Genomic DNA, 21,472 nt, shown 5'->3' on the forward strand with positions numbered 1-21,472 from the left:
TGGACTTAAAGCAGGACTGGGAGCAGGGCTTCAGCCTCCCACATGGGTGGGCCTGAGTATAGAAAGCCTGCCTCCCCACCGCCTTGGTCCTCCTCTCTTATTCTGTCCTCTTCAAAGACAGCCCTTTGCCCTGTGGTGATGGGGCAAAAGTGTGGAAACCCTGGGCATCAGGTGAGGTGGGGAGGCTGGGCAGCTCTCCACACGTGGGCAGATGAGGATGGGACTCTGTTCTCTCCCACTGGAAACGGTCTGCGTGGTTACCGAGCTGAACTCCTTCCCAGAGTCTCCAGGATGGGGTACCCAAGACCCTGCCTCTCCTAGGTCTGAGGTTCTCTCACCCCTACACACATCACAAATGCTCTGACCACATTGCTGCTGTCTCATGAAGAGAAGGAACTGCATTTCCTGAGAATGGGTTACTTGCCAAGCTGTACATGCTTTTAATTCTCAGCCCAGAGGCTGGGAGGTTCCAGGAAGAGTAGCAGAGGGAGATTCAGGTCACCCAGCCAATGGCAGGGCTTGAACCCCAGGGCTCTCTGACTCCCACACCCAACATGCAGTGTTTTCCAAAGTGTGGCCACATCAAGTGTGTGTGTGTGTGTGTGTGTGTGTGTGTGTGTGTGCGCGCGCACGCACGGGGCGGGGGATGTCCAGATGATCTTGAGGATGAACACTTTTTATATCATTATTATTATTTCTTAAGTAAACTCTACCCCCAACATGGGGCTCAAACTCACGACCCTGAGATCAGGTGTCCCATGCTCTACCCACTGAGCCAGCCAGGTGCCCCAACACTTTTTAATAGTTATTTTCACATATGTTAGAACATATAAGTAGCATGTCAAACATTTTTATGGTAATATAAGTAAAACTATAAAGAAAGATATCAACCAAAAGAGGCATACTAAGAGATAATAGGGCAGATGCAGAGAAAGCAAAACTAAGCTGGTGGGGTTTGGTCTTAAGATCCCATGGCTACCCTAGGTACCCAGGTACCTCTTGCACATCTAGTCATTATTTTTCAGGGTTTCTTTTTTTTTTTCTTAAGGTTCTATTTATTTATTAGAGAGAGAATGAGAGACAGAGAGCATGAGAGGGAGGAGGGTCAGAGGGAGAAGCAGACTCCCTGCCAAGCAAGGAGCCTGATGCGGGACTCGATCCCGGGACTCCAGGATCATGACCTGAGCCGAAGGCAGTCGCTTAACCAACTGAGCCACCCAGGCGCCCTATTTTTCAGGGTTTCTAAACGCTTTGAGTTCAGGCTTTTCCGTTTTCCTTTCGGTGTGCAGACAGATTAAGTTGGGACTTCCTGGGAAACGTGTGGAAGAACCTGTCCTCATTGCTCTTGGGGTCTAACAAGAGACTGGGCATGTGGCCTCTGGGCCTTTGGGCTGGAGTGTTTCTCGGGCAGAGGCGCCAAGGGTTTGGCCATTTCGTGACCCCTGTGGCGCTGCTGAAAGCAAGAGACACAACTCCGGCTAGAGAAGGAACTTCCCTGCCTGGGAGGGGCCAGCCTGAAGGAGGCCACCGCTGCCTGTATTTCCAGGCCTTGGCTCAGCTCAGCACACACTCGCTGATTGCACAAATGAGGAGAAGGGAGAGTGCATAGAGTCCTAAATTGGCGCCCCAACTGCAGGCGGTGGTGGGGACTGCAGGTGATAGGGGCACCAACCCCGAGGAAATAGTTGCCGATGTGGGCTCCTTCTGCACCAAAATGTACCCCCAGGCACCCCTTGTCATGAAGAAGAGTTGCCGCCGGCCACAGACTTCCCCTGGGGCGCACCACCCACCGCAGGCGGCGCGGACTCCGCGTCCGGGATTAAGGGTCCCCCCCAGGAAACTCTGCTTGCACACTGCTGTGCAATCTGTCTCCAGCATGCACGCCCAACCACTCGCCCTGAGCGGGGCCCGAAGCGTCCGAGGGACCTCGTGTGGGGGCCACAACCAGGAAGAGTGTGTCACCCGCCACCCACCACGACCGTGTAACCGGCCTTCAGCCGCGGACGCCCAAGTCCCGTAGCCTGGGAAGCCACAGCTGCGGGACAGACTTACGCATAGCTTTGGGGCACCACACGTAGGGCAGGGAACCTGGGGAAGAGGTCCGCGCGCGACCCCGACCCCGACCCCGGCCCCAGGGGCGGGACGCATCTCCGGATCCTCTGCGCTTTGAACCTCCCCTCCCCTCTGTCCTATCGCAAATAACACCCTCACCGCAGAGCACCATGTGTCGTATTTGTACTCGGCTCTATGGCAAGCCAGGCCCTGGTAGGCGCATCTAGAAAGTGGGAGAGATTTCCCTGGGGGCTTGGGTGGGGATGGCGTGAGCTGACTTGATGTAAGGCAACACCTACGGTGCCAGGATCATTCTAGGGGCTTCGCAGGTTCCTCTCCCCAAGAGAGCCTACATCCTTTGAATACTTTGCAGCAACTGGGCGGGGGTGGGTGGGGTGGGGGGTGGGTAGGGAGTTGGAAAGGAATACATTTGGAGAGAGAGGTGGAAAGACCGCTTTTGAGTTCCAGGCAGTCCTGGTCTCTAGACATTGGTGTAATGCGTATTTGGCCTCAGTTTCCTCATCTGTAAACTGGGAAGAAGGCCCACGTCCAGGGGGCTGGGACTGTAGAGAGGCGGACGGCGCTGGTGCACGGGAGGTCAGCGCTCCCGGGGTCCCGCTTCCCCAAGGTTCCGGCTGCCGTGGGGCGCACGCACACCGCCCACGCGGCGCAGGAGCCGAAAAGACCGTGAGACCCGGCTCAGCGCCTCAGGCGAGCGTGCGAACGCGAGCTCGGAGGCGCGCAAGGGCGGGGCCCGCGAGGGCCGGGAGACGCCCGTTCGGTGTGGGCCAACCAGCGCCCGTCTCTGAACCGCCAATGAGGACGCACCTTACAGCCAAGGCCGGGTCGGGAGCGAGGCTGCGGCGAGTGCGGCGCTGACAGAGACGCGCGCGCCAGCCAGCTCGGACCCTGGGCCGCGGCCGCCATCACCGCCGCCCGCCCAGTCGCCCGTCAGCCGCTTTCCCTCGCCATGGAGGCGAGGCCGCCGCCGCCGCCGCGGAGCTCCGAGCCGCGGGCCGGGCGGCGGCCCTGAGGGCGTGTGGCGGGCCGAGACGCCGCCGCGGAGCCGCCGTCCTCGTTCCCAGCGGTCCCGCCCAGCGCCGGACTCGGTGAGTGCTCGCGGCCGCCGCCGCCCGGGTGGGCTCCGCAAGGGGGGGGCGGCTCCCGGGCGCGGGTGGCAGGGGTCGCTGGCCGGAGCCCCAGGCCCTCTTTTCTGGGCAGAACCCATCAGGCGGCTCCAGTCGGACCCCGCGTCCTTGCGCTGTCCGTAGGGGGGTCCCCGGAAACGTGCCGGACAGGGCGCCGACCCCTCTCGACTGCCCGGGAACTTTGCGTGCGTCCTCCTGGGGCCAGGCCAGGGCGCTGCCATAGTTCATTCTGAAAGAAGAAACTTGGAACAGTGAGAACAGAATTTGCTCAGGTCCATTTAATGGGAAGAAAGAGGAAAACTCCTGGCATGAGAAAATTTGCTCTTGCGGAGACCAACTTTTCTTTCCTTTAACCAACCCCCCCCACCCGGCCCCTGGCCCAGGCGCCTCTCTTTTCCGCCCACTCCCAACTGTCGAGGCTGCTTAAGAAGGGAAATAGGGGCGCAGAGCCGCCCAGAATTCGGAATGAGCCAGTTGGGAATGCAGATCCCTTTCCTTTTTACTTTTGGTAAATGAAATAAAGAATATTGTTTTTTGGAAAATTGGTTCCTAATTGTATTTCCTGAAGATGAAAATAATAATGGCAGAGCTGAGGCTTTTTTGTTTTTGTTTTTGTTTTTGAGCTCGGTGATGATGTTTGTAAGATTGGAAAAGAGGAATGTTCAAAGCCTCCTTAGGCGAGATAAATGTGTTCAGAAACCTTTACCTAGGGTAGGGATTCGTGCTCTAGAACCAGTCACATTTCCCAGGAGATGTCTTCATTGGCCACCTGCTTGCTCTTAAGGCAGCCTAGAACCAGAAGATGGTGGGCGAGGAGAGAACTGAGGGTGGAAGATGGGCGAACATCTTCCTGCCTGGCCACTCCTTCAAAAAACACAGATCTGATGCTGTCACTTGTTTACTTAAAAACTCCTCGCTCTCCCTTTTCCCGTGGGATGAATGAAGCCCAAAATGTCTTCTCAAGTCATACAAGGCCCTGGACGATCTTGCCTCAATTTAGTCTTAGCTTAATCCTTCAATTCTCCTTTCTCTCATCCCCAGCCATTCAGAGCTGCTTGACTGCCTCTTCACCATGTTTGGATGCCTTTGCTTGTGTGATCCTTTTTCCTCCCCCACCCTTATCTGCCAAGCTCTACCTCTGTCTTTAAAGGCCTTCTGATTTGAGAAGCTTCTTGAGGCCAGGAGCTCTGTCTTGTTTACCTTTCCATCTCCCGTGCTAAGAGGATTCTTCCTCTCCATTGTCTTGTAGGTCCTATCCCATCTCTTCCCCTGTATGTCTCTTCTCTGTTTACCAGGTACCCACTTGCTGAGACAATCTTTTCCTGAGTGTTTCCTGAAGGCCTGCTTGGAGTCTTTGGCACATCTTGGACGCTTAATATCTCAGATTTCCCATCTCCCCGTGTCCATCTCACCCAGTCCCCATAAGTAGTCAGCGGGCAGGAACCGGCAGGTCTCCTATCACGATGGTCTCCAATCTGCTTGACTGTCTCTGAAAGCCTCAAAGCCCCGTGGTCTCTTTTCACCTCTGCCTGCCCCAAGTGGCCTGGCTAATAGATGCATTTTAAGGCATGTGGGATCCAGGAGGTTGTTCCTGGGTACCTTGTAGCCACTTGTTTACCATCTGGATGAAATTCAGAACCAGAAAAGCCAATCATCTGATTTAAGTAAAGGCGTTCATGTGCCTTCTATTTGCCAGGCGAAGTGCTTGGGATACAACATAAAAGCATGGAAGTCAAATCTTTACCTTTTAGGAGCTCACAGTCTAATGCAGGACAGGTGGATACAAATACCTCACAAGTGCCATGGGAATGTAATAATGATAATAACTATTGTCTTTTATTTGCCTTGTGAGAGACCGTGTAATAAATTCATTCCATGAATTATCTTATTTAATCCTTTGAACAGTCAGGGCTTTTTCCTATTTGACAAGGGTCGAAACTGAGGCCATATAGGGGGCACATGAGGGAATAGTCAGGATTTGAATCTTGGCCGTCTAGTTCCAGAACATCTGTCAGGCTGTACAGAGAGCATTCCTTTCCTGGGAGGGGGGCCTTTGGGTCACAGAGGATTCATATGAGTTTGTGTGTCGTAGACAGGATATAGGAAAGAAGGAGTCCATTGTCCTTGGGGAACCAGGAGAAGTTAAAACAACTGGATTGGGTAGAGGGGAGAAGGGTGGGAGATGAGAGTAGGGTGAGCTTGCAGGGCTGTATGTGCTGTTTTCAAGTTTGGGCAGTGGAGAGCCACTGGAGGATTTTAAAGACAGAAACCTTGGGCTGACTAGGCTTTGGAAAAGTTATTTAGGGGCAGTGTGGGGCCAGAAGCTGATGTCCCTGCGATTTGGAGGCAATGCTGAGGCCCTACAGAGATGGAATTGTAGCCTCAGACTCAGAGGGAGGCCTTGAGAGAATCCTCAGTTTCAGGAAAAGATAAATACATGTGAGAAAACACTCTAGCAGAAAAGGGGCGGGGGGGGGGGTAAGAAAGAGAAAATACTCCAGCAGTATAAAAGAGAACATAGAGGAAAATAAGTCTCCCTCTTACCCTGAACTCTCCAGAGATGACTGGAGTTTCGTTTCAGTGGCCTTACATAGACACTGTTCCTTTATAAACATGAGTCTACCTATCCATATTCCTCCCCCCATGGTACATACCAGTCACACCTTTTTCCTTTTTAACATATTTAGGAAATCATTCCATATTAGTAGATATAAAGCTGTTCATTCTTCCTGTTGACAATTTTTTACTTTTTTCATTGTGTGGTTGCACCATAATTTGTAACTAGTCTTCAAGTTAAACCATATTTAAGTTTCCAGGTTTTTCTTTTACAGTGTTACAATGGATGTTTTTGTACATAGTACTTTGTAAGGAGCTCATGTGTAAAGTTACCTGAACAATATATTTCTAGAAGTGAAATTACTGGGTTAAAGGATATATATGCATTTAAAATTTTCAGACCTATAGCCAAATCACTGCCCTTTCAAGGTGTTTGTACTGACTTAATCATTCTCCTCCCAAAAACTGTGAATGGGACTCAGTGGTTCTTCATCAGAGTATACATCAGGATCACCTGGGATGCTTTTTCGGCTATCATATGCCTACTTTTCTCTCACTAATCTCCTCCCATGTGATTTTAACTGATTTCTTTCAGTTTACAAAGGGAGACATTAAGGTTCAGAAGGATAAGTGACTTGTGTGACTTGTCAGTGTGGTGGTGGTGGTTTTTTAAGCAGTTCTGATACTTGTATTTGCCCAGCACCTTTCATTGGAGGCACTCAGTTGATTTGTAAATATTGTTGCATTATTTTTCTCCACCTTCATGTGGAAAAAGTGAGATGCAGGTGAAGTGTGAATTTGAGTTATAAGCAGGAAGCTGACCAAATACGGATCTTGTCTTTTTACTTCTAATGCAGTAACTAATGTTCCCAAATACCAGAGCTGAAGAAATGTCTTTTTAGTGAGTCTGAGTACAACAAAAATAGCACTATATAGCACTAACTTAATAAAACTGAACAGCAAACCCATAAATAACCCAACATTAAAATTTGTTTTATTTTTACTAACTTATTTTGTAAAGAGATTTATTTATTTATTTTAGAGAAAGAGAGAATGCAAGCGCATGAGCCAGAGGGGCAGAGGGAGTGGGAGAGATCATCTCAAGCAGACTCCATGCTGAATGTGGAGCATAACGTGGGGCTCGATCTCCATGACCCTGAGATCATGACCTGAGCCAAAACCAAGAGTCAGACGCTTAACCAACGGAGCCACCCAGGTGCCTCAGAATTTGTTTTAATATATTCTCTGTAGGGACACCTGGCTGGCTCAGTCAGTAGAGCATGCAACTCTTGATCTTGGGGTCATGAGTTCATGCACCACGTTGGGTGTAGAGTTAACTTAAAAAAAGAAATACGTGGGGCGCCTGGGGGCTCAGTTGTTAGGCATCTGCCTTCAGCTCAGGTCATGATCCCAGGGTCCTGGGATCGAGCCCCGCATCGGGCTCCCTGCTCTGCGGGAAGCCTGCTTCTCCCTCTCTCACTCCCCCTGCTTGTGTTCCCTCTCTCGCTGTGTCTCTGTCTCTGTCAAATAAATAAATAAAATCTTAAAAAAAAATATGTATGTATATATTCTCTATAGAAAGGAGAATTTACTAAATGTAAAATTATATTTGCTTTTTTTTTTTAAGTTTTAATTCCAGTTACATAGTGTTATATTAGTTTCAAGTGTACAGTATAGTGATTCAGCACTTCCATACGTCACTTGGTGGTCCTCACGACAAGTGGACTCCTTAATCCCCATCACCTATTTAGCCTGTCTCCCTGCGCAAACTATATTTATTTATTTATTTTTAAGTGGGCTCCACACCCAAGGTGGGGCTTGAACTCGAAGACCTTGAGATTGAGACACATATTCTACTGACTGAGCCAGCCAGGTGCCCCTGTATTTACTTTAAATTCACATCCATTTGTGTCAGTATACAGGCATAGCTTTTTTTTTTGTATTTATAATCAGTACATACAGAATATGATTGTTGTATTCTTGAATAGCATAAAATATTTTTTTTTTAAAGATTTTATTTATTTGACAGAGAGAGACACAGCAAGAGAGGGAACACAAGCAGGGGGAGTGGGAGAGGGAGAAGCAGACTTCCCACGGAGCAGGGAGCCTGATGCGGGGCTCGATCCCAGGACCCTGGGATCATGACCTGAGCCAAAGGCAGACGCTTAACGACTGAGCCACCCAGGCGCCCCTAGCATAAAATATTTTATATTTACTCATTTATGTATCTAATTTAAATCACAGAATAGTAATCTGTGCACTGATAACTAGTTTGTACAGTCTTTTAAATTTTTTCCTTTATTTTATCCTTTTTACTATTATACTTTTTTCTTAAGATTTATTTATTTGAGAGTTAGTAGGCATGTACTGGCATGAGAAGGGAGGGGGGAAGGGGTAGAGGGAGAGAGAATCTTAAGCAGCCTCCATGCCCAGCATGTGAGCCTGACCCAGGGCTTGATCCCCCAACCCATGAGATCATGACCTGAGCTGAAACCAGGAGTCAGGCACTTGACTGACTGTGCCACCCAGGTGTGTGTCTGTCCCCGCCAAATACTGTGTCAGTCTCACATACTGGGCGTGGAGGCTGCTTAAGATTCTCTCTCCCCCTCTGCACAACCCCCGACCCCACCCTCTGCCTTAAGAAAATAACTAAATAAGGGGCGCCTGGGTGGCTCAGTCGTTAAGCGTCTGCCTTCGGCTCAGGTCATGATCCCGGGGTCCTGGGATCGAGCCCCGCATCGGGCTCCCTGCTCAGCGGGGAGCCTGCTTCTCCCTCTCCCACTCCCCCTGCTTGTGTTCCCTCTCTCACTGTGTCTCTCTCTGTCAAATAAATAAAATCTTTAAAATAGAGAAAGAAAGAAAGAACTAAAAAAAAAGATTGTATTTTTAAGTAATCTCTGCACCCACCATGGGGCTCGAACCCACAACCCTGAGATGAAGAGTTGCATACTCTACTGACTGAGCCATCTAGGTGCCCCATAAATGGTACTTTTGAGCATCCTTGCTCAAATACATCTTTTGGATTATTTTCTTGGACTCTTGCCCCTAAAATGGGTTCACTGAGTCAGGTTACAGTTCCAGTGCCAAATTGCTATCTGGAAAGGTTGAACTAAGTTATAACACCATCAACAATTTATGTGGCCCTGTTTCCTGACAGTCCGACCAGTACTATTACAAACACAACCTAATATTTTATTTTATTAATTCAACCGAAATATAATGGTACTTTGAATTAGGTTTAATTTATAGTATCCAAGAGTTACGTATCTAAAGGAAACTTGTTTTTGATGAAAGACATGGTTAATAGGTCAGAAATGTGGAAATTTAGGATAAGATCATGTTGATATGAAATGTAAGACTAGATGTTCAACTGAAAATAGTAGACATTGTGCCAGGAGCTGGGGATATCCCAGAGTAACATGAATGTGATGTCTGTCCTTTTCCACTTGTGGGCTAATGCCAGAGAGGTTCGATGTTAGACAATACTTATGAAGTCCCTGAGCTGGGAAGGGGTTTGGTACCTAAGGGCATTGCTTCTCTAACTTAATGTTCACATGAACCATCTGGAGACCTTGTTAAAATGCCAAGTCCTGATTCAGTATGTCTGGGGCGGGACTTAGGATTCTGCATTACTAACCAGCTCCCTGGTGAGGCAGATGCTGCTGGTGGGTGGATCACATCTGGAGTAACAAGGCCTAATTGAGACCTTGGTGAGTAAGAGGGGCAGTTCTCCACACTGGCTGCACTTTAGATTCACCTGGGGAACTTAAAAAATCAGGGATGCAAATACCCCACCTCCAGGTATTTTGATTTAATTGGTCTAAGGTGGGACCTGAGAATGTATAAATATTTTTAAGTCCCTAGGTGTTTCCCATATGCATCCAGGGTTGAGAACCACTGGACTAGAGAGAGGCAGGAGCCAGAGTTGAGGGCCCTGTATAAGATGCAGGGATTTTGGACTTTATCCTGAAGGCAGAGCTAAGCCATTATAGGATGATAAGGAGGAGAGTGAACTGATCTGATTTGCAGTTGTAAAAAGTTCACTGTGCCTGCAATCTAGAGCGGTAGTTTTCAAAGCGAGGTAGATACGATGACTCATTGGGATGCTGGGGGAAATTTTAGAGCTTTTTATTTATCAAAAAAAAAAGGTAAAACATTAAATTTAGGAATTGGGTCTGTAAGTCACTGTTACTGTGTTACTGTGAATTTTGGGTGTCCTGAAGGAAGAGAAGGGGGTTCTGCAGTGAGCAAGCACAGCCATAATCATACATTTCCTTTCAGTGTATTGCAACATTGGTAACAGTTTATATTACCTAGTTTATGTTTTTTTTTTTTTAATTAAACCTTCACAAAATGGACAAGTGGCTTAAAACAATTTCTGCAAAGAAACCAGTGACTGAAGAAATGCAAGCAGAAACAAACAATGGCGGAGCTGATCCTTGTTCAACTCCTATTATAAACTGTCACTGAGCTATTAAATCAGTTTAAATAAGTCAGCTTTTATTACGTTAGAAAGTATCAGGAAGCCTATTTGAAACATGCATTTACATCCTCTGTCATTAATAGGAATCTTAAGAGTGTGTAGAACCTTGTGATATAAAATAATAAAATACAAGGCTGTCATTAGTACCAGGGCATTTGAAAACTAAGCATATGGAGCATAAAGAGGACCTCAGCATTTTTCTCTTTCCAGTGATGTTTAAAGTCATAGGCTATTCAGTCAGATGCTCTACACAATTTTACTAACCTAGTGTTTAAAGTATATATTTTGAGGTTTCTTGTTCTTTTTTTTTTTTTTTTTTAAAGATTTTATTTATTTATTTGACAGAGAATGACACAGTGAGAGAAGGAACATAAGCGGGGGGAGTGGGAGAGGGAGAAGCAGGCTTCCCACGGAGCAGGGAGTCCCATACGGGGCTCGATCCCAGTACCCTGGGATCGTCACTGAGCTGAAGGCAGACACTTAACTGACTGAGCCACCCAGGCGCCCCAAGGTTTCTTGTTCTTACGAAAGACAGAAAGGCACATACCATTGACAGGTTCTTCCTGTTGCACCCCACCCCCTAAAAGGCTTGCTTTAAAAAAAGACTGCAAAACAATATGTCAAGAAGCCAAAATGCTTACCTTTTTCAGCAAATACTCTTGTATGAGGAATAGAAAATGTTGCTGAAGATTTGAACAATAATGGGACAAATTTTGCAGTGTGGGGGGTTTGCTATATATGTAGTTATAAAAGTATAGAAGCTTCTATCATGTCTTCATATTTGCTAGATTTTCTTTTAATAACTAAATCCCCCCCAGAATCACATCTTTTGTGAGCTACTGGAGGAAGGTTGTACTGGAGAAGATACATTCTTAATAGTAAATGACTGCCTTAATAACATTGCTTTGTGGAATAATTGTCTAAATGTGAACTACAGATAGACAGTTGCTTTGACTGAATAAAAGGATGAAATTCATTCACTGCCACTTAATGGATTATTGAGGCAGATTATCATATGTTGGCTATCTTGTAGTAAAGTAAAATTGATGTTATGCATTTTTCTTTTATAAAAAATTTGACTTTTTCTGTGTGTGCTACTTGGCAAATATTATTTGAAAAATTAATATCCTTAATCTGTCTCTTCAAGTGAAGTTATTTTAACTGACTGAAAAGTAACTGCTTTTTTTCTTAAAAAGAAATATGCTGTGCAATAGCCTTTTCCTAGTAATTAAAAAATACCTTTATTGAAATATAATTTTACATACCATAAATTCACCATTTAGGGGCGCCTGGGTGGCTCCGTTGGTTAAGTGTCTGACTCTTGGTTTTGGCTCAGGTCATGACCTCAGGGTCATGAGATTGTGGCCCCCCCAACTTGTGCGAGTGTGCTTGCTCACTCGTCTCTCTCAAATGAATAAATCTTAAATCACTCTTTTAAAATGTACAGTTCAGTGGTTTTTAGTATATTCTTGAAGTTGTGCAGTCATCACCACCATCTAATTTCAGAACATTTTCATTATCCCAAGAGGAAATTCTGCCCCCATTAGCTTCACTTCCCATTCAGCCCTTTTCCCTAGCCTCTGGCAATCAGTTATCTTTCTGTCTCTGTGGATGTGCCTATTCTGGACATGTCATATAAATGGAATCCTTCAGTATGTGGCTTTTACTTAGCATAATGTTTTTGGGGTTCATCCATGTTGTGGCATGTATCAGTACTTCATTGCTTTTTGTAGCTTAATAATATAATGTTCCGTTGTATGAATATACCAATTTTGTTATCCATAAATCAGTTAATGAACATTTGGGTTGTTTCCACTTTTTGCCTGTTAGGAATAGTGCTGTCACAAACATGTACAAGTTCCTGTGTGGATGGACATATGTTTTCGTTTCTCTTGGGTATATACCTAGGAATGGTACCTAGGAGGGTTAATGGTAATAACTGTTTAATTTGTAGAGGAGCTGCCAAAACTGTTTTCTAAAGCACCTGCATCGTTTTACAGTTCCCAACAGCAATGCACAAAAGTTCCAGTTTCTCCATATCATCAGCATACTTGTTACTCTTTTTTTTTTTTTTTTTAAGTAGGCTTCACGCCCAGTGTGGGGTTGGAACTCACAACCCCAAGATCAAGAGTCAAAAAGCACTCTCCACCATCTGAGCCAGCCAAGCACCCCCTCTGTCTTTTTCATTATAGCTGTCTTAGTGGGTGTGAAGTGGTATCTCATTGTGGTTTTGATTTGCATTTCCCCGATGACTCATGAGCTCATTGTTACTTTGTTATACCTATAAAAACTCTCATAATTTTACACATGAAAAACTTGGAAACATAAATTTGTTACCTGATAAAAATCTCCAGATGTATTTCTAAAAAAAATTCCAAGTGATCTAATGAAATAAAGTACCTAGACATTGATCATCAGTGGTTGCTAAAGCCATTAGGGAACTCTATAATAATAGAAGGATCAGACTGACAATGTTCTGATCAATCATGTTATCTCCAAAGTGGATACAACCAAACCTTATATTCCTTTAGTGTGATACAATAGGAAAAAATATAACACCATTCATGAAATACTCTCTCCCCTACAAAATCAAACCTGACTCTTAATTGAACTTCTAGATCTAACTATGAGTTTACAGAATGTAATTAGAAAATCATAATGTGAGAAATTCTACGGAAGAACAAAGCCAGTTACTTCAAAATAAATGCACAAAAAATGGAGGAATTATTACAGATTAGAAGAGAGTAGAGACCTATTCACTCAGTGTAATTAATGTGTAGACCTTGTTTAGATCCTGTTTCATACAAACCAACTGCAAAGAGATATTTATGAGGGGTGCCTGGCTGCCTCAGTCGGAAGAGTATCTGAATCTTGATCTTGGGGTCATGAGTTTGAGCCCCATGTGGGGTGTAGAAATTACTTAAATAAATCTTTTAAAAAAAGACATATTTTTAAAGATTTTATTTATTTGTCAGAGAGAGAGAGAGAAAGCGAGCGAGCACAAGGAGGGGGGCAGCAGGCAGAAGGAGAAGCTGGCTCTGCACTGAGCAAGGAGCTTGATATGGAACTCGATCCCAGGACCCAGGGATCATGACCTGAGCCGAAAGCAGACACTTAATCGACTGAGCCACCCACGCGTCCCTTTAAAAAAAAAAAAAAAAAAGTATGAAACCATTGCGAATAATTTGAATATCATCTGTATATTAGGTGATTTTTTTTTCAAGATTTTTATTTATTTATTTGACAGAGAATGACACAGTGAGAGAAGGAACACAAGCAGGGGGAGTGGGAGAGGGAGAAGCAGGTTTCCCACGGAGCAAGGAGCCCAGTGTGGGACTCGATCCCAGGACCCTGGGATCATGACCTGAGCCAAAGGCAGACACTTAACGACTGACTGAGCCACCCAGGCACCCTGTTAGGTGATTTTTAAACAATCACTTTAAAGTATGATAATATATTAAGAGGAAAGATTCTTTGCTCTTAGAGATAAGTACTGAAGTATTTACCTCTCTCTCTGAAAAAAAATAATTCATTGTGTTTAGACGTTTATAGATACTTTATCATATATTGAGTTACTGAAGCTGGTTAATAGGCATAAAAGAGTTTATTATAGAGTCAGCACTTCTGTGTATGTTTCAAATTTTCCATAGTAAAAAGTTAAAATACTCCAAGTGAATAGTTTTAGTGGGTTTCAAATTCATTTGTTAGAAATTAATGTGTTCTGATTAGTTTTCAAGAGTAATTAATTACATCAGGGAAGATGGACATTTGCCAGTCAGATTTAAAGGAAAATGTTTGGGGTTGGATATGGTTGGATATCCATATCCATAATGGTTGGGGTTGGAAAACCCCGTAAATACCGTGATTTAGTAAGCACTGCCATAGCGTTCCTTCCTTTTGATCCCATGTTTCTTTTTGACTATGATAGCCATTAAAACCAAGTATTGACTTGAGACCAACTTTTAGATTGCTCTGTTACAAAGTATTAGGATGAGGTTTTTCAAGCATAGTGAGAAATATTTAATTATATGGGTCACACTAATATTTTAAAAATAAGTTTAATATTAATATATTAGTGATAGCAGTAGTTTTTATACTTACCATATACTTACCCATATAAAAACCATAATTGTGATCATTATTTTGTACTTTTGAAAATGAATGTTTTGTAACATTCACATGTATTAGTACCTTTGTCATATTTATAGGTGAGCAGTTGTTGGGGGTGTGCACATGGATTGATTGGCTGTTTTGTAGTCAGAAGGTTTGTCATTACTGTGGAGAATGAACTGGACAGGGCATAGAGACTAATCTGGTGATTGTTAGAGCAGATTTGGCCAGGAATGGTGGTGGTCTGGACTGGTTTGGGGTCGGGGGAGTGGGGATGGAGATAGGTGGGTAAGTATTTTTTTTTTTAGACAGATTTATTTATTTATTTTAGAGAGAGAATCTCAAGGAGAGTCTGTGATGAACTCGGAGCTTGACGCAGGGCTCAATTTCATGACGCTGAGATCATGACCCAAGCCAAAATCAAGAGTCAGACACTTAACCGACTGCACCACCCAGGCAGCCCAGGTGGATAAGTATGATTTAAGCATTAGAAATGTTAGTAGGGTTCCAGAACCCAGGCTTTTTAGGAGCGATGATTGTTAATGAACTGAGCTGCTGTGTGTGGGAAGAACTTGAAACCTGGTAGCTCTGAATTGGTGCAGGGAGTTCTCACACATTGATTGACAAGTAGCTTAACCAGCAATTAGCTTTCAAACATTGGTTGACCGGTGGCTTAATATAATACTGTAAATACATTAATACTACCCGTTAATAAAGAGAATGTCTTCCATTGATGTACCAGCAGTACTGTTACCAGAGCAATGTGGAATAGTTCCAGGACTTCAACTCTTCTAAAAGGAACTGGGGGAGGGGTGGCAGAGCTTTTATAGGGATGGTTCTGTTCTCCTGGTGGTCCTTTCCATGTCTCCAGTGATGTGAATGCTTTACCCACCTTTCAGGGAATGAGGCCAGTCCCTCATTCAGTGCCTCTCTCTACTTTCTCTGTGAGACCACTGCTTTCCAGTGCTCCTTACTGCCCGCCTCAACCTGCTTATATGTTAACAGAGGCTAAATTCACAGTGACTTCCAGCTGGTGTTTCTCTTTTCTCAGTCTGGGGTGCTAGCCTGCCCAGGGCTTTGCTACTAGTTGATAGAAGTCATAGAAGATTCTTTTTCTTCTTGTAGTTCGTACCCAGTTAGCAATAGTGCTGTTGGCAGCAGTTGTGAACCTCTAAGGCAGTGATTCTCAATAGTGGCTGTCTATGGTGGAGAGGAGGCAAGTTTGAAAAAGCATTTTTTGAAAAAAGAAAAAAACTTGGTTTTATATTTTTTAGTTAGTGTTTGTATTTTTAAATTTGGCTTCATTTAAAATCATGTATGCATTTGAATAATACATGTACATGTTAAAATATTCCAATATTTTTATTGTGTACTAAAAATATACAATAAAAGGTAATTCTTCCCCGTCTTCTAAGTTCCCCTTTCCAGGGGGCATCCCCAAGTACTAGGAAACTTGTGAAACCTTCCAGAAATAAGACACACCCATACAATGTGTTTCTTTTCTAAGATTTATTTATTTTAGAGAGAGAGTGCGTGTGCCAGCGTGGGGGTGGGAAGGCAGAGGGGGAGAGAGAATCCTTAAGCAGACTCCCCACTGATCATGGAGCTTGACACTGGATTTGATCCCAGAACCCCGAGATCATGACCTGAGCCGAAATCAAGAGTTAGCCGCTCAACCATCTGAGCCACCCAGGTGCCCTCCCCCCTTTTTTAAAGATTTTATTCTTTGAGAGAGAGAGTACCTGAGTAGGGGGAAGGACAGAGGGAGGAGGACAGAATCTTTTTTTTTTTTAATAGATTTTATTTATTTGCTAGAGAGAGCACAAGCAGGGGGAGCGGCAGGCAGAGGGAGAAGCAGACTCCCCACTGAGCAAGGAGCCTGACACGGGACTCGATCCCAGGACCCTGGAATCATGACCCGAGCCAAAGGCAGGTGCCCAACCAACTGAGCCACCCAGGCATCCCGGGGGAAAGAATCTTAAGCAGACTCCACATTGAGTGACAAACCATCTTGGGGCCTGATCTCGTGACCCTGAGATCATGACATGAGCTGAAACCGAGTCCAGTGCTTAACTGACTGAGCCACCCAGGTGCCCCCCTTACAATGTTTCTTAAGTTTGACATTTCAGTTAACATTAAAGGAGGGTATGAGCATTTTATGTTTATGAGAAGGGGTGTTAAAGCAGATTGGGATGTGCTGTTCTTACCTTTGGGTAAGGGGTGGTGGGGGTTATGTGGAGTTCAGTTGTTTCTCCAATGTTAGTGGGAGAGATTGCTTAAATAATATTTATTCAGTTGCACTTAGTTTTCAAAGGTTCTGTTTTGAAGGCTATTGTAAAACAAGTAGTGGTTAACAGCAGCTTACTTTTCTGTTTTTTAACATCTGAGTGGGGCTTTTGTGCACAGAAAGGACTACTTAAAATTACTTGGGTTTAGGGGTGCCTGGGTGGCTCAGTCGTTGGGCCTCTGCCTTCGGCCTGGGTCGTGATCCCGGGGTCCTGGGATCGAGCCCCACATCGGGCTCCCTGCTTCTCCCTCTCCCACTCCCCTTGCTTGTGTTCCCTCTCTCCCTGTGTCTCTCTCCATCAAATAAATAAATAAAAATAAAATCTAAAAAAAAAAAGATTACTTGGGTTTAAATTAATATTCAACTTATTTAAGTGCCAAATTAAAAATTTAGTTTTCCTTTAGTCTTGTTATTGTACTTGTAAACATTATAATTTTTTAAGAAGATTTTATTTATTTGAGAGGGAGGGAGGGCATGAACAGGGGGAGGGGCAGAGGGAGAAGGACAAGCAAACTCCCGACTGAGCTGGGAGCCTGATGCCAGGCTCCATTCCAGGACCCCGAGATCATGACCTGAGCTGAAGTCAGACGCTTAACCTACTGAGCCACCCAGGTGTGCCATAAGCATTGTAATATTTGTATAGAAATAAGAGCAATAACTTGTACTCACTATTTAATTAATGTTAATTCAAGTTTAACAGGTTAAATTCCTCCATATTCCTTTGTTAGTAAATTAAATTTTCTTAGATGTTTGAGGTACATTTATACTCAAGCACAACTAGTCCTTGATAGTTCAGTTACCACCTTAACAAGCAGAATCTCCTTAAACACTTGAGCAATACTGAGAAATTAAACTTACAAATTTAGTAATGCAGACTCTCTCAAGACTTCCAGTGCTTTTCATTAGCTGAATCTTAATTACCCACATGTAAAAACCACATATCCTAACTTAACCAAAAGTATCAGTACTGTGTGTTTGATATAGCTCTTCTTGTTGTTCATATCTTTTTCTTCCAGAGTTGTAATGTCATTTACCCAATAAAGGAGGAAATGGGAAAATGTAGAAGGGATGGGAGAGGGAAGAGAGAGGGAAAAGACTGTGAAAATGTTATTAACTACATTTACTCTCTGAACTATCTTTCCAGAAGTTCTGTGACAGTGTCCTGGTTTTTCTCTACCTCTGTGGCCACTCCTCAGTTCCCTTAGGCCCTTCTTCTCTCTTTTTTTTTTTTTTTAAAGCTTTTTTTTTTTTTAAGATTTTATTTGAGAGAGAAAGTGAGAGTGAGTGAGCACGAGTGGGGTGAGGGGCAGAGGGAGAAGCAGACTCCATGCTGAGCAGGGAGCCCGACGCGGGACTCCATCCCAGGATACTGGGATCATGACCTGAGCCGAAGGCAGCCGCTTAACCAACTGAGCCACCCAGGCGCCCAGGCCCTTCTTCTCTGATCACTTTTGGACTTAGCAAATATTTCCATCCTCAGCCCTCTTGTGTTTCATCCTACATAATCTTCCTGGAGGCACATGCCTGTGCCCATGGTTTCAGCTTCCAGCTCCTTGCTAATTAGGAGAAAATTTGTCCTCAGCACAGACTGGATGATAGCCAACAACCTACTACTGGTTATCTCTATTGGGCTGTTTCCTAGGCACCAACAGGCTCAGAACTGCCCTCATCTTCCTTTAAATGTGTTATTTTTATATTCTCTATTTTGATGAGTTGTACAACCTAGTAACCCAGACCGGAAACTTGGATGATGATGTTCATCCGGTTAGTGGCGCATTCCTGTTTTACCTTCAGTATTTCTCAAATTTGCCTTATTTCTTCCATCCCTTCTGTCCCTTAGTTCAGGTTTTTTCTCACTGAGATGACTGCTGCAGGTTCCTAGATGTCTACTCATTATTACTTCCTTGTTCCAGGTCATTTACCACATTGCTACTAAGAGTACTTTTTTGACTTCCTTATCTAATCACAGCACTCTCCAGTTTAAAATCCTCTGGGTAAAATCCAAATGCCTTATGAGACCAAGCTTGTGTAGTCCAACCCCTCTTAGCCTTTTAATCTTACCTTTTTCCTGTGCCCACTGTGCTATACTCCTTCAGATCCTCTGCCTTTGGTTGGACTAACTGTCTCCCACTTTTATTAAACTCTTTATATAAGGATTACCTCCTCCAGTGAGCATTATGTTACAGACTGCCCGACTCTGATCTATGTATAAATCCTATGCTTATTTCTGTCAAGTCACTTACCATGTTATGTGATAATCTATACATTTATATTGTATAATCACATATTAGCACATGCAGGTTAATGTTCTTAGAACGATGTTGGTGGTTCAAAATGTGTAGTAATATGTAATTTTGCTGAGGCACAAGTTCATATTTACTTGCACCTTGAGTTTGGCAACAAGTGAGTTCACTTAGCTCTTCAATGAGCCTAACCTTGCTCAGCATCTAAAGCTGTCTTTTTATTATTTCCTGCTTTTTCCTGTTCATCTTTTCGTTTTGTTGGTTTTATTTTCTGATTCCCAAACTGGAAAATAGTTTTAAACAAGAAGCTTTAAACCCCCATTATGCCCTTAAAACTCAGAAGGTTTTTGAGGTGCCTTTTTTTTTTTTCCTCCTCCCATCCCTGTTATCTTTGGCATTTAGTTAGGGGATGCAAACTCAAATGTTTTTGGAGGCCAGGCAGGCAGTGTGTATGAGAGAAGTAGATATACTGGGTCCTATACCACACTGGAGGTTCCATGGCCTATCTAAAACAGTTCACATTCAATTCTTTTTTTTAATACACTGTGCTACTGGTTTGTGACTGTCACTCTAACTGCCAAAGAGTGTACGTCTATGATTCAGTTTATCTTTCTCCTTGAAATTGAATTCATTAAACAAAAACTTAACCAACCATACTATTACTTATTCTTCTAGGCCCAGCTGGTGTATCACCTACTTAGTGAAGTTTCCTGAATTCACCCAGAGATCATATTTTTCTTCTTTTAGGATTGGCATAACAACTGTACTGTTGTTTTTTTTTTTTTTTAAGATTTTATTTATTTATTTGACAGAGAACACAGAGGGAGAGTGAGAGGGAGAAGCCAACTTCTTGCCTAGCAGGGAGCCCAATGCGGGGCCCGATCCCAGGACCCTGGGATCACGACCTGAGCTGAAGGCAGATGCCTACCTAACCTACTGAGCCATCCAGGCACCCCACAACTGTACTCTTGATCACAGTGTATTTTAATTACTTGTTTTCATGTCTAATTTCCTGGTAGTTTATTGAGGACAATTATTTATTGATGAGCATGTCTTATTTCTTTTTAAAAATTTTTTAGTTTTTTTTTTTTTTTTAATTTATCATTTGAGAGAGAGAGCGCGCCAGTGAGGGCATGAGCAGGAGGGAGGGTCAGAGGGAGAGGGAGAAAGTGCTAGGCAACAGGTATTGATTAAAACCAAAATACGGAGGTCAAGAATATAATATTTTTTTCTTTTAATGATTTGTAGGGCTGTGTGTCTACACTAAATTTCAGCTTTGTTTCTTGGAAATTACCAAGAATATTAGCAATGATGTATCTGTATTGTTGGATTTGATGTGGACAAATCTGTGTTTGTACAGATGGTGACTAAACAACTTACAAATAAACAGTGTTTTGTCCCCCTGAGAAAAGATCCATTGCAAGGGGAACTTCCTGCTTCCACTTTCGTATGGTTAAGAGAGATTAAACACCTGATGATTATGGAAAATGTGAAGGAATATGAGTACCCTTGGATGAAGAGGGACTTGGAATTGGCAGACTTCAGCTCTATTTCTGGCAATACTAATTAGCCATCTCTCTTTACGTAAGTCTCTCTGGGTCACAGTTTCTTCATCTGTAAAGTGATAAGGAACTTGACGGTTTAAGATCCTTCTATCTCTAAATTACTTAATTCTAAAACACTGTAATTTCTAAAATATTATGGCCAGGGAAGGAAGTACTTATGTTCTAGCTCATCCTGAGGAGAATTTGAAGTAATTTGCTGAAATAGAAAAAAACCAGTGTGTGTGTGTGTGTGTATAGAAGCTCTCTAGAAAGATACCAGAGAAACTGGTAATAATAATAATAATAATAATTACCTCTGGGGGCTGGGGTAGTGGATGGCTGGTGGAAAGGATACCTTCTTTTTTTTTTTTTTTTAGATTTTATTTATTTATTTGACAGTGAGAGAGGGAACACAGGCAGGGGGAGTGGGAGAGGGAGAAGCAGGCTTCCCACTGAGCAGGGAGCCCGATGTGGGGCTCGATCCCAGGACCCTGGGATCATGACCCGAGCTGAAATCAAGAGTCAACTGCTTAACCAACTGAACCACCCAGGTGTCCCCTGAGCAGTCATTTAAAGAAGACTGTGTATTGAGCTCTCAAGTTAAAGTAGCCAAGCCAAAGAAGTTCCAAGAGATTCACTGGGCTTACATGCTATAAACCATCATCAGTAGTGAAAAACAGACTTTCCTGGCACTAAGGTTTGTGGTATTTTCCTCTTAAAAGGGGCATTGCGTGATATGGTGGAGGATGTTTCCAGTAATACCTCTGCAGTCATACTGTATTGCAGTATCTCAAATGGGGGTCCTTGGATATATTTTGGAGAGAAAGTTTTTTAAATTTCAGTAATCTGAAATATAAGTATATAATGATTACCTATCTTGTATCTGAGTATTGCCACACAATGTCAGTGCTTATGTTTGTATTTTTAGGATCATTGGTTATATACTTCTTAATTTGTAAGTAAGTAGTTTGTGGGACCAATGGAAGGACAAGTTGTGCTGGGCACATAGGGCAACTTCATTGCAGTTGTTTGAATGAGAAAGTGATGGA

The 21,472-nt window shown here is 43.7% G+C and overlaps 1 protein-coding gene across 5 annotated transcripts in view; it reads left to right on the forward strand.

Moving 5' to 3' along the window:
* Nucleotides 1–3,032: 3,032 nt before the first annotated feature.
* The window catches only part of PTPRA (protein tyrosine phosphatase receptor type A), a 156,031-nt gene continuing 137,591 nt past the window's right edge, over nt 3,033–21,472 (forward strand). For 3 of the 5 annotated variants that reach the window (XM_032419987.1, XM_032419989.1, XM_032419990.1), the window contains exon 1: nt 3,035–3,161. The gene's annotated coding sequence lies outside the window, so the exon portion shown is untranslated. Of the gene's footprint in view, nt 3,162–21,472 lie in introns of all 5 variants that reach the window. The other 2 variants (XM_032419992.1, XM_032419988.1) reach the window with 1 other exon arrangement.

This window comes from Phoca vitulina, unplaced genomic scaffold (assembly GCF_004348235.1).
Source record: "Phoca vitulina isolate PV1807 unplaced genomic scaffold, GSC_HSeal_1.0 scaffold22, whole genome shotgun sequence".
Taxonomy (NCBI): Eukaryota; Metazoa; Chordata; class Mammalia; order Carnivora; family Phocidae; genus Phoca; species Phoca vitulina.